This window comes from Tursiops truncatus, chromosome 11 (genome assembly GCF_011762595.2).
Source record: "Tursiops truncatus isolate mTurTru1 chromosome 11, mTurTru1.mat.Y, whole genome shotgun sequence".
NCBI classification, from domain to species: Eukaryota; Metazoa; Chordata; class Mammalia; order Artiodactyla; family Delphinidae; genus Tursiops; species Tursiops truncatus.
Genome location: NC_047044.1, coordinates 92967093 through 92992414, shown reverse-complemented (window position 1 = coordinate 92992414; position 25322 = coordinate 92967093). Strand labels below are relative to the sequence as shown.

General features: G+C 42.6%; 1 protein-coding gene across 1 annotated transcript in view; it reads right to left on the bottom strand.

Annotated features, from left to right (window-relative positions):
* Positions 1–5505, bottom strand: part of DUSP16 (dual specificity phosphatase 16) — a 75703-nt gene extending 70198 nt beyond the window's left edge. Inside the window, exons 1-2 of the mRNA XM_033867027.2 lie at positions 5382–5505; positions 307–369 (exon numbers count right to left, since the gene is read on the bottom strand). The gene's annotated coding sequence lies outside the window, so the exon portion shown is untranslated. The remainder of the gene's footprint in view (positions 1–306; positions 370–5381) is intronic.
* Between the last annotated feature and the right edge of the window lie 19817 nt (positions 5506–25322).

Here is a 25322-nt window from a genome sequence, read left to right as displayed (position 1 = left end):
TTAGACGCTGCCCCTGAGCTGTTTAAAACAGCTATTAAATATATATACATACCCCCATTTTATTCTTAAAATTACACTCCAAACTGCAGATGTCTTTTGGCCCCTTTGAATGCCAGAGTTAATAATGTTTATCTCCAGGATCTCCCAATACTGATAAAACACAATAAACTGCATTGGGATCCTTCTATAAGATTTTTGTTGGATAGAAGACTAATCCTTTTTAGGTTAACATTTCAACAGCCTCCTTTATAAGCAGTGTAATTGCTTGGTAATTTGTTAGAATTGGGAATATGATTTTCAACTCACTGTATATCCGGATTCATATAATCTTGACGGGATTCTGTGGGAGGAGCCAGATCACCGCTCTCTCTGAAACACAAGCAGAATCCCATTTCAAGTCATTTGAAACATCAAAGGTTCTGCCTCATTCGAGTCAAGTTCAGTTGTTACAACGCATGAAGGGTATCACTCTCCTTTAGCTGTCCTCTAATTTTATCTAAGGCAAATATGCAGTGCAAACACTATTAACAAATAAGAACAAATGCTCCATAAACAAAAGGCGGTGTTCTACCAGGTTTTAACCTACAGTGCTTCAAATGCTTCCTCTGCTGGGTCAGATGGCATTTTCTTAGAACACAGTACTGAGGCTATTTTGATTACAGACTGTACACGTATATGTATATGTTCCCCTATTAAAATAAAAATGCTATTAGCTTTCCACTTTCAATGGAAATCTGGGGCATAAATAATATCATATTACCTAACTGCCAAAAAGCCAAAACCTAATTTTAAGCTTCAACCTTCTATATCATCAAGATCTTTATTAGAGACACTGCCCAGCTATCAAGATGACTATAAAACACCAAACCCTTCTATATCCTCTCTCTAATCCTGTCCACTTTTTTTTCTTTTTTCTTTTGGCCACACCGTGTGGCTTGTGGGATCTTAGTTCCCCAACCAGGGATCAATCCTGGGCCCCCAGCAGTGGAAGTCCAGAGTCCTAACCACTGGACCTCCAGGGAATTCCCCTGTCCACTTTTTTTGATTAAAAAGATAGAAATGTGAAATGATCTCAAAAGACAGGAACAAAAGAAGAGATAAGAATGTTTAAACCGGAAGGTACCTCAGAGATTATCTAATACAATATTCTTATTTCACAGTTGAGGAAGTTGACACCTAATTGTCTCTAAATTAGCTCTACGACTAACTGGGATTCAGGTCTGTGTAACCTTCCACTAAAATAAGAAAGAAAAAGGAACGTGTAAGAAAGAAGGAAACACATAAAATAGTCTCCGAACTAAAGGAGAGTTGATGTATTGAGCTACTGAATACTCTGTGCTTTCCTTTCTGCATATTTGTGACAGACACACAGCCAGCCACCCAAGAGACATCTCCTCCCCTCTAATGGCTGAGTCCCAGTTTTTCCTGGGCAGCAAGCAATGTGTCTAAGCCTAAGAAATGATACACGATGTGCGTTACACCAAACCTGGTACCCATTCCCCTTGTACCTACACTCATTTGCCCAGTATCTCCTGGGAGGGGAGGCGGTCTTGTGTGAAACAGTTCAAGCAAAAGAGACTTCAGCAAAAACTGGATGGAAGCTTCTGGGAAAGATTTTGTTCTCTGTCAGGCAAGCACAGGAATAGGGACTGCTTGCTCTACTTCCTCCTTCTTGCCTTGAAAGGGGATGTGATGCCTAGAGCTGAGGCAGCCATTTTGTGACCTGGTGGCAGTAAGGGAACATGCAAAAGACGGCAGAGAACCTGGGGCCCTGAGGACACTGCTGAGCAGCTGGACCTCCTGAGACCACCTACCTCTGAACTTCTGTGAACTGCATAATAATAAATAGCTTATTATGGTTTAAGCTTCTGCCCATGGCTTTCTGTTAACTACAGCTGAAAGCAGTACTGAATTTAAAAAGATACTTTGTGTGCCCTATGATTCTCTTGCCCAAGCACTCCCATTACAAATGTATACTGTACTTATACATATGCAACTAAAAAGTGACAAGATTATATGTCTCCTGCATAGTTAACAGAGACCAGTTTAATTACTTTATAGTCACAGTACCTCAACTATATGACCCTATTAAAATAAACGTCACCAGTAGATAAAACATAAGGGAAAAAAACATGACTCAGAATCGTGTTTGCTCTTGATTACTGACTTTGATCCTTCCTTCTGCCATCTCAAATCCTTTCTGGAAACGAGTACCACATCAATAACAAACTGATGAATGATACCTATCTGAACTAAATTCTTCTGTCTCCTTTAATCATAATTGCCTGTTAGTAAAAAATTAAATATTAAAATTTCATTCTTGAATTTGCAGCCCCAGATCTGGCCCAGTCAACATTTTCACATACTGATGCCTGTAATCGAAGCTTAGAGACTTACCAGCAGTACACCAAATTCATGGCACTGCTGTTTTCTCCTGCACAGGGTATAATAATAGAATTTGAATACTGGTAAGACATTCGAAGTCAGACTATCCAGTACAGTTATTTCAATAGTTATTTTAACTGTATTTTGATGGAAATCTTTCAAATATACGTTCATCTCCATGACTCCAGCTGCATCCACCTCTGTATGTCCCTGGGCCCCGTTCTCCCTGTGTTCACCCCACAGTCTTCCTCTGCCCCCCATCATTCATCTCCATCTCTGCCCACAGCCCAGTTCTGCCTGCAGCGCCGCCTGTGATCACTAATGTCTACTCCATTCACAGCCTCCCTGGTTGGAAGAAACGGACAATGGCCGTGAACATCTGTTTTCCTCTCAGGTGTGCTAGCTTCTCTCCCCTGCTGTCACTCAAGGAAAAAAATGGCTGAGTACCCTGATTTTGAGCATAGATACAAATGAGTATGAACGTATATATGTAGACCCAGTGCTTTTTTAGCTTAAAAAAAAAAATACAGAGAGAACAAATGCTCATTTTTTGTTAAGTCGTAAAGCACTTTTTACCAACTCCACCCTCTGTCTACCCCTTACCCACCACTCTCTGAGGTTACACCACCTTCCACCACTATGATCTCCGGACCACATGGCTCGTCCCACACACTAACATATTTCCCTCTTGCTGACAAATTAATCAGCTAAGATGGAAACATTACTTTATTGATACAGATGTCTATGTTAGACTCCTCTAAAAATATGTTAGGACAGGGCACCAGTTTACATCAGCATTTTCAAAGTGTGATCCAGAGATGCCCCGGTGTGAGGTCCCCGAGACCTTTTCAGGGGATCCACAATGTCAAAACTCCTTTTAGTAATACAAAGATGTTACCTGCCTTTTTCACAACAGTGAATCCAGAGAATATACAGTGCGTGATGATAATGTATCATTCTGACAGCTAAGGAAACATATGCTTGTATATTCTTGTGTTTAGAATGTTCTAAGGTAGCAAGTTTAAGGTATAAATATGCATGTTTTCAGTGTGTGCTCAGTACTTCTATGTTCCTAGCAAGAGCAACCTTTGGTTATATCGGCTATAATCTCCACTACCTCATTATCATCCAATGAATTCACTGAGGGTTTAAAGAAAAAAAAATGGAATGTTTTAAAGTTTGACGTGATGAGCTCTTCAGAGCAAAAGACTGTTTTCAAATTAGAAGTGAAAAAGCATCATAAAAGTAAATGGTCAGAATGCACGGGTTGGAGCGGCGCACGGGATAGCTGAGAAACTAAGAAAGCTTAGCCCCGCTGACACTGCTGAATGTCTGCTGGGCGAAGGGTCAGTAAAAGAAATCACAGCAGTGGCCCTTCCAATGATGCAGCAGCTCATCAAATTAAATGTTAATGTCTACAAGTTAATACCTCTCCTTAAGCACTGTACTTTTGCTTTATAAGTGGACAAATCTGCAGACACGGGTGGACTTAGTTTTGTTTTTATTATTCCAGTATCCATGCCAACTAATCATCGAAGGGCTTCTTTTATGTGAATGCTTGGCAACAGATACGAGTGCTGCTGAATTACTCAAAGTACTAAATAACTTTACGAATCTCATGATTTACCCTGAAACGACCATGTTGGTATCTCCCCTCTGATGGTACAAAAGCAAATGGGGGGCAAAACTGCTGGCACGTCAGCGTGAATCACGGCAAGGGTACAAAACTCCACCAGTGATAATCACACTCTTCACTATCAATCGTTTCTAAACAGCCCGTTTCACAGATGCCTTTGATAAAACAGTAAAAGTTATTAATTTTATTACATCTCACTCCTGAGATCGTGGTCTTTTTAATAATCTGTGTGATGAAATGTGAGCATTTCATCATACCAAATATGTAGAAAAAGCATTTCTACATGCCTCACACATAGGCCGTCTTGAGGAAAAGCATTCATGCGGTTGAGTTGTGAGCTAAACTATACACTTTCTCCAGAGAATACCATCTTTGCTTTTAGCAAAAGTAACAAACCCCATTCTTTTAGAATGACTGGCAGACAACGTACTGTTATATATAATTATTTAGACTTAGGTACCTGGTATTTTCTCTGAAGTAAATAAAGTGACCTGATGCTTCAAGGAAAGAAACTAACAATATCTGCTGCTGACGATAAAATTCGAGCTTTCAAGAAAAAATCAGAATTTTGGAAAACTTGAACTGCGTACCAAAATCTTGACTGCTTCCCACTTCCTAAAGACTTTTTGGATGAGATTCATGGTCATATTAATGAATGTGATTTGCTAAATACTGTGTAATCAAATGTGTCAACACTCAGTCAACTGTTATTTTTCAAATGACCAATGTAGGATGTCATAAAATCACACACAGGTCAGAGATCCATCCGAAGTGCGAGGTGGACCAATAGATTTTTACATGACAGAGTACAAAAAATTCATTGATAAGGTTTCAGATTCAACGCTGCAACTAACCCTTAAGAATCGACCACTTGCTGAGTTTTGATATATCGAAGAATGTTCACAATTATATGAAAAAGACACTAAGATACCCCACCCTTTTGCTACTCTGTATCTGTGTATAGCGGGGGTTTCTTCATGTACTTCCAACAAAGCAACATGTCACAACAGACAATATAAAAGCAGTTATGAAAATCCAGCTATCTTCTATGTAGCAATGCAGTAGAGAGAGTCTCACTACATTTTTTGTTTTGGAATACCTTTTTCATTAAAATATGTTACTTATGTTAACCTTTCATGTGTTCGTTACTTTTAAGTGAATAAGTATTTTAAACATTTCTCAGATTTCTAATATGCTAAATATTGACAGATATAGTCCACATAAACAAAAGATCTTTGGGGTTCCAGTAATTTTTAAGAATGCAAAAGTGTCCTGACACTAAAACGTAAGAAAACCTCTGGTTTTTAACACCACAAAAAAGAGTGCTTTTAAAAGTATGTGTACATAACAGGATGGGCACCTGAGAATGAGTCAGAAGGTCTCGGCTCCAGGTCCGCTGCCACTTCTTACTTGCTTTGGGATTTGGATAAATTAGTCTCTCTAAGGTCTTAGTTTCCTCATCTGTGAAACAGGTAATTCATGTCCTGTTCAGAGGATAAAAGACAAAATACGTGAAAACAACTTATAAATTACAGGTGTCTTATTATTATAAGATCTCAGAGTTAAGAGTTTTAGCCTTGTGACCATATTTCTACAAAATTATCCCTATTTAAAAATTATTTTTTTTACTAAATGCAGAACTTACAGAAAATGCACAGGGGAGAGTTTCTGATTGGTCAATTCGGTCAAACGTCCAACCACATAATTTTACTGTATCAAATTGCGTCCTCTACAGTTATGATTGGTAATGTGTGTTAACTATTATGTATATTTCCAAATACACACAAAAGTACAGAAAATAGTAACAAACCCCGATGTACCCTCAACAATTATCAAAAATTTGTCAATATTGTTTCATTTCCCATTTGTGTGTGTTTGTGCCTATCCTGAAGTTTTTAAAAACAAATAATAGGCGTCATTTCATTTTGCCTGGAAATACTTCCATATGTATCTTTAACAGATGAGAATTTCTTTAACATAACCATAATACCATTAATATAGATAAAAACTTCATAGTTATAATTCTTAAGTATCATCTAATACCCACTCCATGTTCTAATTTCCTGATTGCCTCCAAAAAAGAGTCTTTGTTAGTTTTTAGTTGTCTTGTGTAGCATCAAAATATCATTCTCACCAGTTAACTTACAAGTGAATATAAGATTATCAGCTAAAGCTGAGAAGGAAGAAGAAATAATACCATGCTTTATATACCATGTACAATTTATAAAACAAAGTCAAGAACTATTTTTCCTGAGAAATGTGCTTCTCCTCCAAGAAAACAACAAACAAAAAGAACAAGAGAAACCCACTACGAAATAGGCCAGACTGGGGACACTTGAGTATTCTGAGAAGTGACCAGAAGAGGACATAGCTCCGCTGCTCAGGAAGGGAAGAAATTGTAAGAAACCACCACCTGCCATTTCAGAAAAGATGAGGTCAGGCCAGCCCCAGGGTCAGGCAGGCTGGAGGTGAGGTCAGGGTCCAGGTCCCAGAGTGAGCATAAAGCTTAAACAAGCCGGGTGCCCAAGGCTGGAAGGCAACCACCTGCAGGCTTCAACTCAACGCTCAAAAATCAGTGCTCTAAGCTAGAGAGAGAATGCAACCACCATCAAAAGTAACTATTGGGCTTCCCTGGTGGCGCAGTGGTTGAGAGTCCGCCTGCCGATGCAGGGGACACGGGTTCGTGCCCCGGTCCGGGAAGATCCCACATGCCGCGGAGCGGCTGCGCCTGTGAGCCATGGCGGCTGAGCCTGCGCGTCCGGAGCCTGTGCTCCGCAACGGGAGAGGCCACAGCAGTGAGAGGCCCGCGTACCGCAAAAAAAAAAAAAAAAAAAAAAAAAAAGTAACTATTTGTGAGAATTCAATTTACTCGGCAAACATTTGTCAAAAGTGAACTCTGCTAGGCACTATCCTAAGATATGAGTTATATTTTTTGGTCATTTATACAGTTAAACAATAAGCAGTATATGTCTCTACACATGATTCTCCCTATTAATTTTAAGCGGAAGAATGGAGATATTTAATATTAATTACCTTGCCATATACCATTACAATTTATATTTTTCTGTAAACTGAAGTTTAGCCCACCCATCACCCAGACATTAAAACAAATTTGATTTCTACTGTCCTTCCCACATATGTTTGAAGAGTACACGTCACATTAGCTTTGATCACACACATCACAGACCCCTAGCATTCATCACTACAATTAGTTCTTTTCTAAATGGAGTATCTAGTTTAGAAGGAAATCAAGGAAATGTTAAAGAATCTCCCACTTCCTATGAAAATTGTTTTATTTTCCATAAGCTTATTCCAAGCGTGTCAGAATGTACTGTAGATGAACACTGGTTAGGTGCATACAGAAAAACTTTCAAGATGTGGTTCTATAGGCACATACACTTAATATAAATCCTTTTTGAAAATCCTTTACCGCAGTTCCACCTATAATTTTTTTTTAAGTTTAAAACTACAGAAAGAATGGAGAATGAGAGAACACATTTCTTAAAAAATGCTTGAGAAGGACTTCATAAATGTGTCCAAAAACATGAAAGAGTCACTAAGAAATTTTTAGCTGACACTACAAAGGACATCTTGTCAACAACAACAGTAAAACCTGGCAGTCAGACAGCTACAGACTCCAGACTTCCCCATTTCAGAACTGACACTTTTGTATCAGGTCTACTACTTGTAGAAAAACAGTAAAAATCCTAAGTTTAAAATAATATTTCCGGTGAGACCACTAACTCCCCTATCAATCTGTAAGGAGAATGATTAACCACACAGAGCGCAACACAGCCCAAATTTACCATCGGATTCCTGCACCATGTGGATGAGGCCTGGAGGGGGTGTCACCCTTGACCCCATTTTCTGGTAACTGAGCTGAAGAGCTTACTTGTAGTTTCTGTACATCTTTTGTTTTGTGCGCTCTCATACAAGGTACCATCAAAACAAACTGTCCTTGGAGTTTAGCTTCACTTTATAGCACTATTGTGATTATCGTTCTTAATGGAGAATCTTACCTAAGTATATAGTCCAATATATACAACTCTAAGTAAACTGTAAAGAATGACATTAACCTCACTGTAAAAACATGAGGTTCTTAGCAAATAACAGCAGAATTGCATACAAATTGTTAACAAGGAGTTAAAAACTCAAAGCGTGCATGCTTCAATCTACAAAATATTACGTAGGTTTCTTTTTAAAAAATTGGTTAAAGATGAAGTCAATTAATGTGTAGACGTCTATTCAAATTGGTTTGGACTGCAAATAAATAAAAAGTTAAATCATTAACATTATTCACCAGGATATCACAGGCAAAGTAGGTTATTCACAGAGTAAGTGGGGCTATAAAGAACACTGTAAAATTTCCCCTACTCTGTTCACTACTATCTTCACAAGACATCACTCTCTGACATCAGATTTTCCATGCGGCGTTTACTTGTTTACTGCCCTTCTGTCTTCTCCCACTAGAATGTAAATTCCATAAGGGCAGAAACCTTATCTTATTTTCCGCTCTATTCCAGGCTCGGAGAACAGTGTCTAACACACAGCAGAGGTTCCAAACAAATCCGCTGGATGAAGGGATGGATGGATGAATGGCCTCTCCCTTTCACCTCCCCTACTTCCTTTCCTCCATACTCATGTTAACCATCCTCTGAGGCCAGGGTCAAACTCTACTATCCCTATGAGGACTAGGTCCCCAATTCTCCAGTCTCTTTCTCCTTCATACCAGGAATTTGGCACTTCCCAGCTGTCTGGTAACTGTTTATCCTTGCATATGTATATAGCTCCTTTAAAATTCTCATAATCCTCATTCTGGGCAGGGACCCGTGCCCCTAACTTTTGGTATCCACCTCAGGACGTGTAAAGAGTACACCACCAATAAACGTTCTGTTTGACTCATTCATATCTGTAGTCAATCCAGAAATCAATTTAGTTAAGAGTTTCAACATTTTATAACATAGCCCTCCCTTTCCAATAACTCGACTGAAATTGCAGGGGGTCCCCCTCTAGTTTTTAAATTTATCTTTGTCAATTTCAAGCTTTACATTCTCATATACACAACTATAGCTACTCATAATGCACTTTATCCATCCTCCTCCCCCAAGATTAATTTTTGTATGTAATAAAAAAATCTTGTGACTTTTTGATGATACCTACAATGAGGTATCTAACCCCAATCAAGATGGAGGTAAAGTTTCATCACTCTCTTCCTGTTGCTGAGGTATTGGAGGGTATTTTTTCTTTTTATGCCTTTTTCCTTTCATGTCAAGATGTATCCCATTTCCTTCTTCCCTGATCATAGCCCTGGCAAGCTTTTATTATTTCTTTGTACCTGTCCTTGGTAATCTGCCTCAGATCCTCCTTTTTGAGCCACTCCTGTTTCCTTCAGTCATTTATTTGATTACATTTCAAACTTCTCAGTTTGTGTATGAGACTGGCGTCTTCTTAAAGCCTGAGCCTGCTTCTTTAAATCTGGCCAAACTTTATGAACCCTATATCCTTTCACAAAGCCAACCAATGCTTGGTCATCTGGGCTAAATGAAATGTACAAAAATATCAGATTATCCACAACACAACATAATCAGAAAAAATGTGACATCTGGCTTTGGAATATATCATATGTGGCTTTGGGCAAGATTTACTTTCTTAATTATATTTTTGCTTAAGCCACCGTTAGAAACATTTTCTTTTATGATGGTGGATATCTGTCTTGGTTTTAAATTTTGACACAGTTAATTGTTTTTAAAAAGCCAATCAAACATCAACTGTGGTTTTTCCTATGAAGCCTTTTTAACTAGTTTTTTCAATCTGTTGAAAACTGTCATAAAATCTGGTTTCTGTTTCCCCTGATTTATTTCTTCCCTGTTCTTGGGCTTCTGATCCAAATCAGCTTACCCTATATTAATTTACTTCTTTAATTTAAAGTACCATTTGCTTGAGAACACAAAGCATTATAAAAACATTAAACATCTAGTGAAATTTTCAGCCCAAATAACACTGGATAGAAAACTCTGTTTTTTGTTTTTTGTTTTTTTTGATACTCCAGGAAAAGTTGGGTTTCTAGGATATATTACACTGGTAATGCTAGCAAATTATCTTTAGTGGGCTATTACGATTGGCTGAAAAATAGAAAAACATTAATTTTGAACAGCTATGTAAGTCAGTTTCATCAATATATAATCCCATAGGCCAAAAACTCTATAGAATTAAATTCCCGATACAGGCGTTTATAGAAAAGAGCATCAAAACAAACTCACACATCAACCCTGGCCCTTCTCCTGACCCCAGCCTAAACTCTGCACCAACCTCAGACTTGATCTCAGCCTCACTGCCGCAAATGAGTTTCTAATGTTTAAGAAAAAGGAAAAGAACTAGGTTAACAGGATCTTCTCTTTTGCCCCCTTTTCAGTTACTGCCATGAAGCTTTTGTTCAAAGAGATCCTTAATCCTTAATTTTACATGACCGTTTTCACTTTACAGCTATTCAATTATTTTACATTCAAATGCGCAGTTACAGCACTTGAACCTATTTTTTTTCATGTTATTCACCATACTACCAGCAGAATTAAGAATAAACTCATTTCTACTTTTCCCCCCCATGTAGAACTTTGATAAGTACGAATTATTTTTACCTAAAAGCCAACTTTTGGGCTGGTGCCTTTTAGGCGAAGTTTTTACATAAGATGTTAAATGTTAACCCCCCAAAAACCTTTTTAACAACAAGGTTTCACACAGTCACCAAACTCAGTTAAATTCCAGAACTTTACTTAAAAAACAAAAACAAAAAACTTTCACAGTGCCTAGTCACATTTTGACTAAAATCCCCATTCAAAGCCCCAAATTTTTAGTTTTTTAATTTACCTTCTCCAGGCTGCTGCCTTCACCAAACACAGAATTCCACAAGTCTCAATTAACTCCGGCCTCCCCAGCTGTTTATCCAATACACATGATTCTCAAGCAAAGGTGAATAATTCACAAATGACTAATTCAATTGGTAAGAATTCTTTTTTTCTTTTAAAAATTTACCTCGACTTCAAAAATCTCTTTTCAGAATAGCATAAATCCTTTAAGGAAACAGTTGTCACCTATGTGCACTCATAAGATGAGTGGCTTAAAGAGGCATTTTTCTGACAGTCTAAGTTCCCCAAATACTAGTCATAAGGTCTTTCATGGATGGTAAATTTCACACACACACACACACACACACACACACACACACACACACACACACGCACGCGCACACACACACCGGAAGGAAAGGAAAGAAACATACCTGGTCATTTTCTAAACAGGTTTGATAGGTTTGGTTCCCTCGTAAGAGCAGAGTATTTACTTACAATCTTTTAAAGCAGAAGTGGCAGCCAGAGCACTGGGTAAATAAAAACTTCACAGAGGTTTAAAAACCCTGCATCTTAACTCACTTCCCCCTGATTCAAGGGGACGGCACTGCAAACCCCAGGGCAAATGAGATTATGTAACAGGTTTTTCCTCTCTACTTTATTAATCACAGGCTGGTTGGAGGTGTGCTTTCTCCAAACGATTTGAGGCACCCAGGACTTGATTTAGGATCTCTGCAGCTGACGTCTGATACATTTCCTTAGGCTTTTGCAGGATCCATTCATTTTAAGATCTACTTGCATTTTCTCGAGTTAATTACCGGGCTGCTGCTGTTGTCGTTTTAAGGAAATAAACCCGGCAGCACCTGAAAACTTCAGTTTTGCACCAATATCTTCCTCCCCTGTGTTTCATTCCGTGAAACTACACATGATAAACACAGACCTTCGGTCGTCTCCCTGGGCTTTTTCCTTTCTCACGTTTTACGACTGGTGTAAATAAAGAAGTCACTGGCGCACCGGGCCAGGCCCCCAACACCGGGCCTCAGGGGTCCCAGGAGGAAAAGCGAGTTGACTGAAGAAAGCAACCCCGTCACCACCCCGGTGGCCGCGCGGCTTACGCCAAAGGCGAGCTGGGGATAATGGGAACCGTCAGGCCGGGGCCCCACTTGGCAGGCGTGTTGTGTAACAGTCGCGCCTGGAAGTGAGCAGCTTCTCCCGCGAAGGGACCGCGTCGGCGGCGGCTCCTGGCGGCGGGACTCGGCCGTCCGGCCCGAGGCCCCCGCCCCCCGCCCCCCGCGCCGGCCCCCCCGCAGGGCCCCCCCTCCCCCGCTTCCCACGCGCGCGCCGCTCCGGCCCGCGGTCGCCCCCCCACCCGGCCCTGGACCCCGGGCCCGGCCGCTGGGAGGGCAGCGCCGGCGGGGCGCGCGGACGAGCGTCCACGCTACCGGCGCGGCGGGAGCCCGGCCCCGCGCCCTCCCACCCCGCAGTCCGCGCGGCCACTTACTTTCGGGGCCGCCGACCTCCCGGCTCCCTCGCGGGGGGGAACGAAAGTCGTCACGGCGTCTCCCCGCGGGGCCCCCTCGCCTCCCGGACCCGCGAGGCGCCGCGACGGAGCCGGGAGGGCGGCTGCGCTCCCGCTCGCGTCCGTCCCGTCGCGCTCTCCTCCTCCTCTTCTTTTCGCTATATTATCTTCTCCTGCTCGGAGGGGCGGGAGGCTCGGGACGCGCGGAGCCGTTTGCAACTTTTCTTCGCTCTTTCTCTCTAACCCCCCACCCCCGATCAGCCTTGAAAAAACACTGTCGAAAGGGGCGAGGAACCTGGGAGGTGGAGGTGGCGGCGGGGACGCGGAGGGGGTTGGGAGAGGTGATGGTGGTCGTTTGAAAACTGCTCAGAGCCCCCCAAACAGGGATACCCAGAAAGAGGGGGAAAGGCGGGGGGCTGGGGGGTGGGGGGTTGGGGGGAAAGAGAAAGAGTCGCTGGTCAGGAAACTTCAAGCGCGGATGAGGTCATTGGTTTAAAAATAAAGAGATGGCGTCACTTGAAACCAATCCCAGTGAATGAACTCAGCGGAGCCCCGGGGAAAGGAGGAGACAGGCGAGGGCAGGGCGGTGGGCGCCGGGCGGGGCCGTGCGCCCGCCGGAGCTCGGAGCGCGGCTCGGCGCCTGGTCGCGGCCTCTCGGGGAGGGGGTCGGGTCCCGTTCAGTTCCGGGGTCCGGCGGCTCCGGGACAGGTTCCGCGGGCGCCGTTGGGAGGAGCCGGGCGGCCCGGGGAGTCGGCCCCGCGGCCTCCTCCTTCTGCGCCCGCGCGCCCGCCTGCCGCCCCCGTGGCCCCTGATCTCCGACCCCCGGCCCCCGTGGCCGGGGCTCGGCCGCGCGCCTTCAGCGCTGCGCCCCAACAGGTATTTCAGGGTGTCCCCCCCCCGCCCCTCGGCGCCCCAGCGAGGCGCAGAGCCTTTTCCGCCTCCTTGGGCTGTTTCCAGCTGCCTCCCCAGCGTGAAGAAACGCCAACAATGATTTGAGAGCATTACAATCGCTCTTTAAAAAGTGACGAATCTAAAACGCAGGGCGCTGCCGTCTCTTAAGAAAGAGAAGCTACAGGTACTTTAAGAAAAAAATCACACTCAGGTGGTCAAGCGCTCAGCTCCCTCTGTGTGTTTGTCGTTGAAAGCCCTCACCTGAATGCTCCTAGCAGTCATTACTTTACTGTGCTTCTATTTACTTATTATTTCTATTTACATTTGTAAATTAATGAGCACGAGCAGGCTAAAATGCTCTTCACAGGTATGTTCTGTATCGGGCAGCACAGACCAGAGGTTCACCGCCTCTTGCGAAGTGCAAGAGCAAGACCCCGTTGATTTAACTTCACACACTTCGTGCATTTTTTATTTGGATTAATTAAAATAGCTTTGTTTTGAAACTACGTTACAAACTTTGGGAAACTAGAGACCCGAGGTGGTGACAAACCAGGACTTGGAATCACTGAACAGGACAATCGGAGCTTTATTCTAGTGTGCTTTGAGCATTTGAGCATGAAGCTGCTTCTACTGAGAAGTACTCACGTGGATATCACATAACAAAGATGTGATTAATGACGGAAAAGCACACTGCGAGCGGACTGCCCCATGAGCCAGAATTTGTGTGTAGGAATAGTAGCTCCTAAAATATTCCATTTACAATGTACTGGATTTGGGACATTGGTCCCTAAAGGCCAATCTTTGTTGGGGAATGTCCGTTTAGACACTGCCTGGGGCTTTCTGTTGTTCTGTTTTTGTTTTTGATTGGTAAAAGAACTGAGAAGCAGGTTTGGGGTTCATCTAACGAAAGATGAAACATCTCCATTCTCCTTTTCTGCCTTTAAATCCTGCAGCTTAAGTGCATTCGTTATTATAATCATTTAAGGTTAGTATTAGGGTAAGCCTCTAGGAACTTCCGGCCCATCTTTTACAGGAGGAAAAGGAGCCCATCTGGAGAGGGGGAGAGCGCTGAGCACTCGAGGCAGTAAAAGAAGCCTGAAGGCCATGGATGCGGAGCCGACTTTCTGCCTCTGCCTTTGACCTCTTTAAGACTTCTGCAGAGGGGAAGCCATCTCTCCCGCGACGCCCTGCCCTCTGGTGGCCGGGGATTGTTACTGCAGCTCCAATGGGCTTACTGCCTATGCTCTTAAAGAAAACCTCTAAAAATCGACTGCGCATATAGACCTGCTGTTTCTAGAACGGTTTCAAAGGGGTTGTTGGAGAGGATCTGCATCTCCAGTCTGACTAGCTGGAGGAGTTGGGATTTGGGGGAAGGAAGGAAAAGAGAGAGAATCCTTGTCCTGGAGGTGGAGAGCATGGATCTTGAAGACGTCTTTAGATGCTGCAGCTCCGGGCGCCTTATTCTGACACGTCTTGAAACCTCTCTCGACTTTCTTCCTTTAAACAACAATTAAATTGGAGCGCCTTCCATGTATGTGGTGCTATGATAGCTATTATGGGAGTCTCCCAGTGCACATCATCTAACTAGGGAACGAGACATGGATTAAAACTAATGAAAAACTAAATTAATGATTGAGTGGCATACGATATTGGTTAAGAGAGTCCAGTGGAGAAAAGGAGCATGTCAGCTGGGGTTTGATAGTTAAGATCTAGTTTGGGGTAAGAGGGTTCAGCTGAGGGACGATTCTAGAGGGGAAATGGCAGGAGTGAAGACATGGAGATGGAATGCATAAGGGGTATTCAGGTAAGGGATGAGTAGACCCTTCCAACAGTAGTAGAGATTGGGGTGTAGCAATCAAGAATTAGGCTGAATTTGAGACTTAGAGGCACACTGCAGAGGTACATGAATGGTAGGATACATAGCTTGTTAGTAGTCCAGCAAATAAATATTGAACAAGTTTACTTCACTAAAGGGTACATTCCTCCTTGTTCTACTAAAAGAGCTTCTGTATATGCCAACAACAAACAGGTAGGAACAAATGTAAAACGGTATTTATTGATATAGTTGCTCCAAAGAGTATGAAGTATTTAGGTATAAATCTCACAAATCGTGTACAGGATCTGTATGCTGAAAATTATAAAATGCTGATTACAAAAAATTAAAGAAGACCTAAATAATTGGCTTGGAAGCCCCAATATAGTAAATACGTCAGTTTTTCTCAAGTCGATTTATAGATTTAACAGAATTCCTATCAGTAACCCCAGCAAGGTGTTTTTGGTAGGCATAGGCCAGCTTAACCTAAAACTGCTTCCAGGATGTTTAAGGAATTGAGTGAGTGCTAGGTTCCCCAAAAGCAGACAAACGGCTCATGTATTTAGGGCGCCAGCAAAGCAGGGGCTCCAAGGTCCTACAATCAGATCATCTGGAAAGAAGCTATTTTTGTTTCAGTACATGTAAGTGTACGGTTTAGTACTGTTTCTAGTTAGAGTTTAATATGAGAGAGGCGCACCAAATTTTTTGGTCAGAATTAAAGATGGAAGAGGAGCGCCATCTTTAGTGCTGAGATCCCCCTAAGGTGTTTGTTTGTTTTTTAATGTATTTATTTATTTATTTTTGGCTACGTTAGGTCTTTGTTGCTGCTTGCGGGCTTTCTCTAGTTGCGGTGAGCGGGGGCTGCTCTTTGTTGCGGTGCGCTGGCTTCTCATTGCGGTGGCTTCTCTTGTGTGGAGCACGGGTTCTAGGCACACGGGCTCAGTAGCTGTGGCGCACGGGCTTAGTTCCTCTGCGGCATGTGGGATCTTCCCAGACCAGGGCTCGAACCCGTGTCCCCTGCGTTGACAGGTGGATTCCCAACCACTGCGCCACCAGGGAAGTCCCCCTTAAGGTTTTTATCTGTCCCTGGCTCTGGGACTGCGGTTATAACTGAGAGGCAAGGCCCCTTCCCTCATGGAACTAACATTCTCGTGGGGAGAGAAGGCAAAAACAGCCAGGGCTGTAACAAGATCAGTTTTACTGGAGAAAACTGGGTGTTGTGAGAGCGCACGGTTGAGGGTGGGGTGAAGGTGGTTGGCGGAGACATTCCTGAGGAGGGGGCGCTTGAACTGAAGCCTGAATGCGAGCAGGGATGTGGTCTGGGCAGGGGCAGCAGGTCACTCGAGACTGTTCAGCAGAAACAGAGTGACTTGTAGGGAGGGAGTCGGTATGTTCCCAGGGCAAAAGGGAGGCCAGTGGAGCTCAAAAGTATAAAGCGATGGCGAACAGGAGCCAGACCATACAGGACCTTACAATGCACAGTAAGGAATCTGCATTCTCCTCTGCAAGATTTAAGCAGGTTAGCACATGACCTGGTTTATGAAGAAGATATTTACAAGTAAGCATAAGAGTTTAGTTTTGAAACGGGAGTTTTGATAATATTCTATAAATATTTAATTTAGCAGCTCCCTCTTCCAATGGGAAGTAAGCATTTCTGATAATTTCGTTTTATCTCCAGGGATCCCATTAATGTTCCCAAATCAAATATTCTTAGCCTAGGGTTCATGGCTTCCAGGGAGTACGTGGACGGGCTTCAGACGGTCCAGGAGCCCCCTAAAATTTTGTACGTATATGCTTATGTGTGTTTTCCTGTGAGTGGGTCCCTCGCTTTCAACAGGTTTTCAAAGCATTTTCAATACACACACAAAACGAATAAGACCTACTTTACCTTTAAGTCTTGGCTGTGTTTTTTGGATGGTAGTTGCTGCTACTGTCCTAGGGCTTGTGGTCCCATACAAACGAATCACAGCTCTAGAAGGAACCAAGTTCTGCCTCAAAGAGGTGACACTATGTTGGAAGAGAGCACTCTTCTGGCAGAGTAGGAGGCAATGTTCTAAGAGTTTGTCTCTGAAGGAAGTTTCTGGAAGAAAATCTTACCTCTGTGACGTGAGAACTAGAAGACACCTAAGACATTATCTGATGCCCTCCCACTCACTTTACATAAAAGGGAGCGAAGGTCCAGAGAGGTTAAGTGGCTTGCCCAAGAATGCACAGCTAGTTAGGGACTAAACTGGGATTAGAAACAGTTCTCCCATCTTTCAGTACAATGCTCCATGCTCCTCACTGGAAGGTTTATGAAGAACCTGGACCAAGTATAGTGCTTAAAAGTCTAATGGGAATGAAGTGTTCAATTCCATTCAATTAAATTAAACAAATACATGCTCATTTGTAAGCAAATGGAAGGAAGGAGGGAGGTGAAGGTGTTTGAAAACATACAATCCCCTCTCTGAAAGAGATGAAAAGCCTCAACGTCAAATTAAGATGTACAACCAAGAAAGAATAAATGGCAACAACCCTGTTATCAGTGTATGTCTGATCTTTGTGTGGCAAATATGTAAACAGACACAATAAATTACAAAAACTAGATGACTTTTCACTTATCAATTAGGCAAAGATTTTTAAAACGGGTATGGGACTTCCCTGGTGGCGCAGTGGTCAAGAATCCTACTGCTAATGCAGGGTACACGGGTTCGAGCCCTGGTCCAGGAAGATCCCACATTGCCGCGGAGCAACTAAGCCCGTGCACCACAACTACTGAGCCTGCGCTCTAGAGCCCAGGAGCCATGACTACTGAAGCCCGCGCACCTAGATCCCGTGCTCCACAGTAAGAGAAGCCACCACAATGAGAAGCCTGCACACCGCAATGAAGAGTAGCCCCTGCTCGCTGCAACTAGAGAAAGCCCACGCGCAGCAACAAAGACCCAACGCAGCCAAAAATAAATAAATAAATAAATAATTGATTCTTTAAACAAACAAACAAAAAACCAGGTAATCCCAGGATTGAGTCAAGAGTGTGGAGACACAGGTAAGCAGAAAGAAAGGCAGTGGACGTGGCTGTTACAGAATGCTAAGAAAAAAGCGTTTCAAGCAGGGAAGGAGTGTGTTTCAAGTGAACTAATACTCAGAGAAGATAAGGTCTAAAAAGTTTTCCTTGATTTGGCAATTAAGTGGCCGTGAAGAGGGTGGTTTCACCAAAGACAGTCTTGCAAGATTGCAGTGAGTTCACCAGGGAATGAGAAACAGTGGAATAGGAACTATTTTTTCAAGGAGATTGCGTGTCAAGGGGAGAAAAAAATCTCCTGCCCAGCTTCAGGCAAATGTAGGACATTTCAATTCTACAAAGATCCTAAGGACCTGCTAACCAGACTATTTGGTTGTTTTTATTTGTTTGTTTGTTTGTTTGCGGTACGCGGGCCTCTCACTGCTGTGGCCTCTCCCGTTGCGGAGCACAGGCTCCGGACACGCAGGCTCAGTGGCCATGGCTCATGGGCCCAGCCGCTCCGCGGCATGCGGGATCCTCCCGGACCGGGGCACGAACCCGCGTCCCCCGCATCGGCAGGCGGACCCCCAACCACTGCACCACCAGGGAAGCCCTGGTTGTTTTATTTTAATCAAACAATTCATAACAAACAGGTATTCGGAAGCGCCCTGAGAAATGAGAATCTCTCAGTCGCAATCTCAGGAGAGTTGCGGGTGGACTTTTGCTATCTACAGCCCAAACTTGATTTCCAATGTTATTTAGAACACACATTTGGGGGTTTTGTCAAGGTTGCTTTGACAAGTCTTTTAATAACTGTGAAATAAAATATTAAGAATAAAAGAATTCTCATATCTAATATCAGATGTATTTATCTTTCAAAAGGCTGAAAAGTTCTTTTATAAATGATAGCGGTCGTAGGGGGGGAAAGTAAATCAAAGCTAAAAACTATTTGTGAATTTCGCTTCTTTTCATCTGACTCTAAAGGAAAATAATTGGAGTGAATGCAGTGATGTCCTTTTCTTCCTCTGATATAAAGAATATGAAAAAGTGGTGTCTGTTTTTGAAGACCAGTGATCTTTAAATGGTTCTTCCATTTTCTGCGTAAGTGTAGCTCTCGAAGTGCTCAGTGGTTTTCTGGACTAAAAATGACAATGTTCAATAATAATTCGTGTTTATAAATGTAAACATTACCTTTGGGAACAGTCTTAAACTAGTAACAGAACCTCTCATTCAACGTTGGTTAAACAGCAAGATAGTATATTCTGACCAAACAGCAAAATACTATTTTGATTAAAAAGTACTTTTTAAAATTTGTGTAAAGTCAGTGTTTTAATGTATTGAAGAAAAACATCTAGTTCTCTTTAGATCACTGAGTTTTTAGGACTATCTCAAGCCACTACTATATGGGAAGCAGCCGCATAGCACAGGGAGATCAGCTCAGTGCTCTGTGACCACCTAGAGGGGTGGGATAGTGAGGGTGGGAGGGAGAAGCAAGAGGGAGGAGATATGGGGATATATGTACATGTATAGCTGATTCACTTTGTATAAAGCAGAAACTAACACACCATTGTAAAGCAAGTATACTCCAATAAAGATGTTAAAAAGAAAAAAACACTACTATAAAGAAACTAGAAATTAAATGAAATTTGAAAATAAACTAATATCACCATGTTAAATCCAACACAGAAACACTCAGCTCTTTGTACAAGGTATATACTGGGTTTTTAACTCTCATAACAACCAGAAGAGTTAGGTATTATTATTTTCTTTTCTATTTTACAGTGGAGGAAATTGAGGCTGAGAAAGTTTAAGGAGTTGGCTCAGAGACGCAGAACTAGGAAATCGCAAGTTAGAACTCAACCCAAGTTTTCTTACAGGTTTCGTGGAGAAGATCAAGAAAATACAAAATATAAGTAGTTCAAAGTAGTACTACAAGCAATGCCACTCCCTTAGAATGCACTTTTATGATTATGGGTCAAACTTAGATAAATAATGAAGTTGGAGAAAAGCTACAGAAGTTGGAAAAAATGAGGGCTGTCTGAGCTGGGGCAGAACAGCCAGCTCCAGAGTCCAGCTCTGCCGCATACTGGCTACGTAACTTGTGGGAAACTTCGTTTCCTCATCTTCAATATGAAGGTTGTTAACACCAACCGTCCAGAGCTGTTGTGGGTTTCAAATGACTACCAAGGAAAGAGTCAAATATAATGCATAATTCCACACGGTGAATACTCACTACATACTGATTCCTTCCTTTTTAGGAAGGGCTGTATGTAGAACAGACTTAGATAGTGAACAATAGATTGAATTGGGATATTAAAAGAGAAGGGGAAGCTCATTCCAGGAAGAGAAAACACACAGTTGGAGACACAGCAGGGAAAAGGTGTTTAAAATAGTTTAACTGAAGCAGAACATTTGTATTCAACAGTTTATAATAAGCCTGGAAAGTGTTTTGGGGCCAGATTACACAGGGCCTCAGCCAAAAAAACTAGCTTTTCTATTATAAGTAGCAGGGAATGATCGATAATTTGGTTCCTTTTTAAAAATTATGCTTTATTGGTCTTATCTTCTATCATAAAGCAATACATATCCATTGCTAAAAGTCTGTGAATTACAGAAACATGTAAAGTGTAAAGAAGAAAATTCAAATCACCTTATTCAATGGTTACCCTTAGGAGAGAGATAAAAGTTTTTTATTGCTATATCCTTTGGTAGTATTTTGACTCAGTTTTTCTTTTACCATATACATTTGTTGTCTTACCACTAGTAATGAAGTTTATAAATATATGGAAACACTAAGCAGATTTACATAACCTTTTTTTTTTTTGCTGTACGCGGGCCTCTCACTATTGTGGCCTCTCCCGTAGCGGAGCACAGGCTCCAGATACGCAGGCTCAGCGGCCATGGCTCACGGGCCCAGCCTCTCCGCGGCATGTGGGATCTTCCCGGACCGGGGCACGAACCCGTGTCCCCTGCATCGGCAGGCGGACTCTCAACAACTGTGCCACCAGGGAAGCCCTACATAACCTTTTTTAATGCAAAGATTTGCCTCTAAAAAGTGGAATTGCATATTTGGAATGGTCAGATGACCAATGAGAGCTCCCCAATGCTGGAACAAATGAAGTTTAACCTACAAACTTATAGGGTATAATGTTTGCTTATCTTTATTATGTATCTGGCCCTATAATTTCAACCTATAGTTGTAACAGTTTTTCCTTTTAATTTTAATACAATGAAGTTATTTAATTTTTCAAAAAAATATTGCCACCATCACACTGTCCAAGGATAACCTTTGGGGACATCTGGACGTATCTTCTCTAGTTTAAAGGTTTGAACTCAGAAAAAGATGGGATAAAAGTGGGATTTTAGGTGGCTTAGTCTGACCAAAGGATATTAGAAAGATCTGAGGAAGGGGAATCATAGAATAAGAGAGACTGTATTGGGCTCTAGCAATAACTGAGGCATAAGTCAAAAAGAGCCAAGGTTGATACAGTGGCAATGGACACGGAAACAACTGCAAGAAATAGTACAGAGGAGGACTGAGAGAACTTGGTGATTCATGCGCTCTGGAGGGCGGAGGAGATGAGTAATTAAAGATGATGCTGGGCTTCCCTGGTGGCGCAGTGGTTGAGAGTCCGCCTGCCAGTGCAGGGGACAGAGGTTCGTGCCCCGGTCTGGGACGATCCCACATGCCGCAGAGCAACTGGGCCCGCGAACCATGGCCGCTGAGCCTGCGCGTCCAGAGCCTGTGCTCCGCAATGGGAGAGGCCACAACTGTGAGAGGTCTGCGTACCGCAAAAAAAAAAAAAAAAAAAAAAAAAAAAAAAAAAAAAAGATGATGCTAAGGTGTCACCTTCGGCAAATTACATAAGCTTCAATTTCCTCAGCTATAAAATAGGGTTAATAATCGTACCTTCCTCATAGGGTTGTTGGGAGGATTCAATGGATGACGTCTAAAACACTTAGCACAATAACTGGAATGTATTCCCAATAAGGGTTAGCTGTCACTGTTCTTCTAGCTGCTGAATCTAGATGGCAGGGTTAATGATGAAATTCTTAAAAGAAATAGCAAAGTCAGGGTGGAGGTCAGACTGAGGCGAGGGAGGTGGGGTTGAGCTATAATTTAGCCATGTGAAATTTACGTTTATGGTGGACAGGGAATTAAAAATGTTCAGCAAGTAGCCACCACTGGCCAGTGATGTTGTTGACAACAGGTACATTCTAGGAAGACTCCACATTCGTAAGGAGCAGACATATGGAGAGCGGACACCCACTGCAAAGTATTATCTGCATGTCTCCCCACAACCTCCATTTATTAGAGAAATTACCTTAACTAATGAGCAACCTCTGTAAGTATTGACTTCCTAGTTGAATGGCTCTCTGGGCAAGACCGATATCAAAGTAGTGATGCACCTGGAGTTTGGAACCACATCTGTGAATCTCAACTCTACTACTTACTATTATCTGATTTTAGAAAAACTAACTCTAGGGAATTCCTTGGTGGTCCAGGGGTTAGGACTCTGTGCTGTCACTGCTGAGGGCCCGGGTTTGATCCCTGGTCGGGGAACTAAGATCCCACAAGCCATGCATCGCAGCCAAGAAAACAAAGAAAGAAAGAAAGAAAAATTAACTCTCTAAGCTTCAGCTTCCTTGTTTACAAAATGGAATAATAAAAATTTCCACCTCATAGAACTGATGGGAGGATTAAGTGGAAATATTAAGTGAAACTCTTTATAAATTATGTGACGTAAATAACAAATATGGCACTCAGTCTCCCCCTGTGTCTCAGTCCCTTTGGGAATTTTGTTGCCAATGACTGCATGAAATCCCAGAATGCCAGACAGCACCTTTGGGGCAAGACGGTCTGTTAACCTTTGTTTGGAGAGACTGTGTTAGTTTTCTATTGCTGCTGTAAACAAATTACCACAAACAGTATCTGAAAACAACACAAATTTATTCTCTTATAGTTCTAGAATTCTAAAATGGGGGTCATGGGGCTAGAGTCAAGGTGTCAGCCGGGCCGTGTTCTCCTCTGGAGGCTCTAGGGGAAAATGCATCTCCTCGTCCTCTCCAGCTTCTTGAGGTGCCTGCATTCCTTGACTCGTGGTCCCTTCTTCCATCTTCAAAACCAGCAACAGTGGGTTGAGTTCTTCTCACATCACCAACCCTGTCCCTGGTTCTTCTCTGCCCAGTCTTCCCCTATTAAGGATCTTTGTGATTGCACTGAGCCCACCTGGATAACACAGAATACTCCCCTTTTGTTAAATCTGCTAATTTGCAACTGTGATCCTCCTTTGCAGTGTAGCCCAACATTCACAGGTTCTGAGCATTTGGACAAGGACGTTGAAGGACCATTATTCTGCCCACCACACCTTCCACAAAGGAAACTTCAGGGAGGTTTGCCCCTGCTTCGTCCCTCTGCCTTGCAGGACCCAAATGATTCACCAAATAATGAGCTGCCAACCACAGTTGAAGACTGATAAATAGTCACAATTAGGAGGTATTTCATGCTAAGGTTTTTCTTCTGGACGAATCTTGGTTCTGCTCCATACTGAAATATATATTTGCAGCCAAACACAATGAATATTAGCTAACTACAAATTTTCAAAGAAATAATGATCACAGTGAATCTTCTCCAGCGTGGGAAAGAAAGGTTTATCATCAATCCTTAAATTTTACAAAAGATACAAATGTCCGTTTCATTTCTGAGACTAAGCCACCCCACAAGTCCCCCATGATCATTACCAATACACTTTTTAATTTTTTTAAAAGAACTTTAACAGCAGTGTTTTCATTTTAGCTCCAATTGAAGATGAATGGACAGCAGAGTATGTCTTGAGAAAGACAGGTGAAAAATATCAGGTTGCAAAGCAAAGCATGTACGTATATCAGAGACTGGAATTTTTTGTTTAAAGGGGTAAAAGGCCATCAGTACTATTTTAGGAGTACCAGGAGTTCAAACATTGTAGTTGGAAATGGCTAAAACCTCAACACCTTTGAATTTCACTCTGAAATTCAGTATTCCTGTCTTTTACGTTATCTCTGAGGCATATAAATCAGCTCAAAATAAATTGGTCCAAATCCCCAGTGAAAGTAATTTTTATTTAGTTATTTGTAAATATATTATTTTTTGCCTTAAACTGTCAATTTTAAAAAATTAATTAATTTATTTTTGGCTGCGTCAGGTCTTCGTTGCTGCGCGCAGGTTTTCTCTCATTGCAGTGACCGGGGGCAGCTCTTCATTGAGGTGCGCTGCCTTCTCATTGTGGTGGCTTCTCGTTGCGGAGCCCGGGCTCTAGGTGAGCGGGCTTCAGTAGTTACGATGCACTGGCTCAGTAGTTGTGGCTTGTGGGCTCTAGAGCGCAGGCTCAGTAGTTGTGGCGCACGGGCTTAATTGCTCCGCAGCATGTGGGATCTTCCCGGACCAGGGCTCGAACCCGTGTCCCCTGCATTGGCAGGTGGATTCTTAACCACTGCACCACTTGGGAAGTCCTCCCCAGTGAAAGTAATTTTTAAAAATTTTAATGGTTGATCTTAATTTTCTAGTAAGTGGCTAGCCTTAGTATGTAATTGAAAGAATATTTAGCTTGAATAACAGGAGAGGCCAGCACTAAATTGTTTGATGACTTTGGGCAGGACACTCTAGAGAAGCAAAGGAGAGAGAGCCCACAAGTACTGGGCATCTCTATTGCCAAGCACTATATTTACACACATTATTTCACTTAATTCTCACACCAACCCCCATAGGTAGGCACTATTATCCCCATTTTAAAGATGAGGAAACTGAGCCTCCAAGATGTGAAGAGACTCTCCCACAATCACACAGCAGAAGAGGGACAGAACTGGGATTCAAGTCCAGTTCCACCTGACTCCAAAGCTTATACATCCTCTCTCCACCACCCTCAACTGCTCGCCTCTGAGCCCCAAGTTTCCTCATCTACAAAATCAAGGAACTGAGTCAGCCAATGTCTGATGCCCCTCGTAGCTCTCACTGTATGGCCTTCATGGTTGGGAGGGGAAAGCGGAATCAGGAAGGGGTCTCGGGCACTGGGTAAACCATCTTTCTCTCCTAGGTGGGAAAGCACAGGAAACGTGTGTCCTGTCTGTACTGTCATGACTCCCTGACCTGAGAAAGGAGGCTGCTGGTACTGACAACGACACCGGAGACGATGGGGCGCCAACACCCACCACTTTAAGAAGAAACAGGCCTTCTAATTCTCCTCTGTGGAGCCACTTTCTATGCCTTTGAATTTCCAAAA